Source organism: Hipposideros armiger, unplaced genomic scaffold, assembly GCF_001890085.2.
Source record: "Hipposideros armiger isolate ML-2016 unplaced genomic scaffold, ASM189008v1 scaffold_128, whole genome shotgun sequence".
NCBI lineage: Eukaryota > Metazoa > Chordata > Mammalia > Chiroptera > Hipposideridae > Hipposideros > Hipposideros armiger.
The window spans coordinates 3,772,754-3,777,703 of record NW_017731478.1 but is presented as its reverse complement, the minus strand read 5'-3'; the positions used below and the strand labels follow the sequence as shown (position 1 = coordinate 3,777,703).

The following is a 4,950-nucleotide window of genomic DNA, read 5'->3' as shown; positions in this document are numbered from 1 at the left end:
GATGGAGTTAAAGCAAGACTAGCCGAACTTCAGCTATGGGGGCACCCACACCCCTTGCCTTTTAAAGCAGGACCCAGTGGTACTGAGAGGCATTTTTATCACATCATAACTTGAACCTCATCTGGCCCGTAGGTATTCACAGGAGGGGACAATGTTAACCCTATGAGCCGTACAGGGCTGTGAGATCCACTGTACCCCAACTCCTGGACTTCATGGACTAGGTTCCTAAGGCAGAAACTTCTAGCTTTGCCACCCACTGGGGTCCTGCAGTGCAGTGGTTTAAAGCATTGATCAGATCTTAGCAAAAATTCCTTCTCAGCCACTTATGAACCTTGGGCAAGTCACTTCACTCTGTAGGCCTCATTTTCCTTCTCTGGAAAATAGAAATTCTAAAAGCCACTTCACAGGTTGTTGAGCGTGTTCGGCACTGAGCCTGGCACATGGTAAGTGCTCAGTAAACAGTGGCTGGTATGATTTGGGTTGTTACCTGTGCTGAAGGTCCAGTGCAATGAGTGTTTATGAGGGTTTGAAGGGCACCCAGTGTTCCTCTATCTCCAGATAACAATACCTGGGATTCCCTGTGGGAAGCCACACCCTCTCACCATTTTTTTGTCCCTCTAGGGCTGACCCCACTCCACCACCTTCAGGATTGGAACATATGATTCTGAATGGGCCAATCAGAGGGCCAGATCCCTGGCCAATCTACATAATCCCAGCCCTCTAGCCTAAGGGATCAGCTCAAGGATAGGTTCATGACCCTGGCTAGTCCAAGCAGAGTGAAGAGTGGAATTGAAGTTTGCACAGGTAGTAAGAGACTGTTTCCTGCTGCATTTGAACTTAGGTGAATGAAGCTGGGAGTGGCTGGCAGCCATCTTGTCTCTGCAAGAAACCTGAGATATAAAGTTAACACAAAGAAAACAAAGAGAGACTGAACCCTGGGGACATCAGCTGAGCCCCTGGATATAGCCAAGCCTGAAGAGAAATCAATATATTCTCTTAAGGCAATTTGAGATGTCTTCTATCGCTTGCTACCAAATGAGTTCTCATGCCTAAAGTACTTAGATGCATTTAGCACACAAACTAAGCCCCCTACTGTGTGCTAAGCATTGTAAGGAATTCAGTGATAAGTCAGCCTTTGAGATGCTATAAATCCTGCCCAGGATAAAATAGTAGAAAAGGCTTTAAAAAGGGTACAACTTTTAATTTGGGTTTTGAAACATGAATAGGAGTTCACCAAGCAGAGAAGAAAAGTGGAGAAGGAATTCTGGGTAAAGTGTAAAAACATGGGCAAAGGTTGAGAGCCAAGTGAATAAAGGGGCGTTCAGAGAATGCTATGTGGACTAGTGTAGATGCAGTACGCATTGAGAAGTGACCGGCAAAAAGGCCTGGAAAGGCCTGGATGTTCCTTACAAGCAATGATGTAATAAGATCAGCTCTGTAAGAGATCATTTCACTGCCTCCCCAACAGCCACTTCCCCTTCATGTAGAGTTATTGCTTGAGGTAGCTATGTGGACGGGTTACACTTCCCAGCTCCTCCTGAACCCAGGGTAGGCCATGTGATGAATTCCCACCAATAGGATGTGGGCAGAGGGGAAGTGCGTCACTTTCAGACCATGACTTTTAAGAAGTGGGTGTGACATTTCCATCTTCTATTCCCCCATATGGGAGAAGGAGCCATAGATGGGTGGAGCCACATGACAGGTCCCCCAAGTCAACTGCGTAGAAGAAGTCACCTACCAACTAGGAACATCCTCATTGGGCTGTTACAAAAGTAAGAAATTAATTTGTTGTATAAACCAATGAAATGTGGGGATATATTAATATTTGTTACAGCAGCTAGCATGACTCTAAGAATACGCTAACTTCTTCCTTTCTAACAGAACTCTGACTTTGTCTCTCCTCAATATGCCCAGTCTCAGAGGATGAATTGTGATTGGTTCCCACTAACCATAGTAACCTCACTTCCCTTTGTCAGTGATTGGTCTAAGGATAGGCTCGTGACCCAGATCTGGCCAATGAAACATAAGAAGAAGTCTATTCCATTATTTTGTGACAAAAAGAACTTGTCCATGTCCTTCTCGCTTTCACTTTTGGAAATTATTGTGAAGGCATGATGGCTGGTACTGCAGCAATCATGACCACACTGAATGCAACTGTGACCATGAGGAGAACATGTCACACTGAGGAGAACAAAGAAAAAAGATGGGGGAAATTTTAGGTCCTTATTGACAGTTTGCCACTGCCCCATCCTTGGAACTGCCTACCTTCTTGTTAAATGAAATAATGTGTCACTATTGTTTAAGGCTTTCTTATCAAGTATTTTGTTCACTGCAGCTGAGAGCATTCCTATCTTACATGATCCACTACCATGAAAATGATTCTCAAGCTGCTGGGTGATAGGATAATAGTGGCTGACAATATAGGAACATCTGGTTTTTCCCCAATATGTTCTAGATGGTTTCTAGAGGGTTTGGGAACTAACTGAATTTTGGTAAATCGTATTTGAAGAAAAATATCTAACATTGGAAAATTCCCACAGGTGGGTTCCGTAGCTTGATTATTTCTGGAAGAGCCCTCAAGGTGGGGGTAGAGGCTGTCACAGGATTTACCTGACTGATAAGGTCTGGGCAAAGAATGCTCACTTTGGGACCTCTTTCAACTCTGGAATTTTATGCAGCTCCAATTTCATATTGTCCAGGAGCTTTTCTATATCCAAGAGTGTTTTTGGTCCTAAGTGGATCTGTAATGCACCTTTCTAAAAGCATGACTCATGTATACCTGACATTCATTGACAATGTGATTCTACCTCTCTGAGCCTCAGTCTCCTCATCTGTAGAATGGGGATACCTACACCCACCCTCAGCAGAAAATAATGTATATAAAGCTCTTAGCGCAGTGCCTAGCACATAACAAGTGTTTAATGAATGTCGCTTGTTTGGGAATCAGGATTTTCAAGTATCCATCTATCTTGCCCTTGAGCTAATTTGTTGTGGTATGTGTTTTTTCCCAAGACCTGGAAATAACATACACACACAGAACCAGGCTCTCCCGGACACTGGTTTCTCTCCAGCTTCCAGACGCCCACACAGGCCTTTCCCTTTCTGTGCCCTCTGTGTTGAGCCCACTCTGTACCCTGAGAACAGATCTACCCCCGTTCTCACAGCTGGGCCTTCAGAGAGCCCCACAGGTACTCTGGCCTCCGGATTACCACCCTCTCATTCAGGGGTCTCAAACTCAAGGCCCGCAAAGCAAATTCAACCTGCCTTCAGTTCTGCTTAGCAGGCAGTGTTTTAAAGTGTGAATGTGAGTCATGCACTCTCTCTCGTGGCTGCAGGCTCCACTCCCTCTCTACGGCCTAAGTCCTTCTCCCCGCAATTCCCACATTTCCTGTAACTGCCTGGAGTCAGCAGGAATTTGAGTTTGCAGTTCTTGGGAAAACTCTCAAAGCTTCCCACTTCTGGGGCCCAGTGTGACAATGGAAAGTGCTGAGATGTCCAGAGGTCCAGGTCAGGGGGCATCATGCAAGTGCCACTTACTCCCTGGGCCTCAGTCTATCCACTACAGAATCTGTAGTCTTGGACACATGATAAGCTCGTAGCAAATACTGTTTGAATGAATGAAATCGGCTGCCAGGCAGATATCATGTTTACTGTCTAATATTTAAGGAGCTGGGGTAGGGGAGGCCAGCTCCTCCTCTGCTGCTGAATTTTAACAATCTGCCTTAAAAAAAAAAAAAAGCCTGACTCATGAAGGGCTCTACAGGACCCCTGGGAGAGGCCACTATGTGTGTTATAAATGCCAGCTCTGAGAGAGGAGGAGTCTGTAAAAACACAGCCAGGCCACATAACCTGGTGGAATGTTAAACATAAGATTGGAACACTAGCCAACCAGGGATTGCAGTAACCCCACCAATTTTTTTTAAAATTGGGAGATCATTATGGAGTGAAACAGAAGTTTGTTAGACTTTCTTGGAGTTATTTTACACACTTTAATTTATTTATGCTTAGTTGAGGGGGCCATGATGTTTTCCAGGTTTAGGGCAGCCCAAAATTTGGATGAGCTGGGGACAGCCACAGCTTTGCTTTTTCCCAATAGGGAACGCCGTGGAGCAGCAGGTGCAGCCGCACAGGCGGGGACACTTACCAGGGGCCGCCTGCGGGAGCGCTGCAACCTCGCGTCCGAAGACCGCTGCGGTTGTGTGTCTTACGGCGCCAGGAGGACTGCTGGCTGCGCGGCCACGCTGCGTCAGCCCCGAGTTCCACATCAGGGCGTTCTCAGATCCCTGGAACAGGTGCCTCTGTGACCCGCATAGATCGGGGTGTTCTCCCCTGGAACGCGCTGGGAGGGCGCAGGGCCCTTAGGTAGGTATGGATTAAAGCAGCTGGTGAAAGGGAAGGGGAGGGGGGCGGGGGCGTGACACACTCCTTAGCGAGCCCTTACTAGACTAGCAGAACCCTCATGACACTGAGTAGCTCTTGACTCAACATTCTCCTTCCCTGACTCAGCCACGCACGTCTCCATTCAGTCCCCATTCCATCTCCTTTCTCATTCACTCACATCTCCACTCATTCAACCCGCTACTCCCCCCCTCATACTCACACATATTTACCTGCTGGGTATGAGCTTTACATGCACTAACGCAAAGGAACCCGATTCTTCTTGTTCTGAAAGAAAAAAAAAAGTAATAATGGAAGCGACATCTTCACCAAGTGCAGAGGAATTTGCCCATGAGTTTTCTTAAGGTGCACCCCCCCCTCAAGTGAGCATAACAAGGGGAACCCCAGTCTGACCTATCGTCACCTGTGACTCCCCGCATGAACATTTTTCACTAGCCTAACTGAGCCTGGTAGCTTAAAGATGTACATTTTTATACAAATGGCCCTGAAATACAAGCTGACCACTTCCTCTGGGGCTAAACTCAAGAAGCAGCCACATTGTGAAGGAAATGA

At 46.6% G+C, this 4,950-nt stretch overlaps 1 protein-coding gene across 1 annotated transcript in view; it reads right to left on the bottom strand.

Annotated features, from left to right (window-relative positions):
- The window catches only part of CCDC63 (coiled-coil domain containing 63), a 63,841-nt gene that overhangs the window by 41,200 nt on the left and 17,691 nt on the right, over nucleotides 1-4,950 (bottom strand). The window contains exons 5-6 of the mRNA XM_019649033.1: nucleotides 4,611-4,665; nucleotides 4,145-4,382 (exon numbers count right to left, since the gene is read on the bottom strand). The gene's annotated coding sequence lies outside the window, so the exon portion shown is untranslated. The remainder of the gene's footprint in view (nucleotides 1-4,144; nucleotides 4,383-4,610; nucleotides 4,666-4,950) is intronic.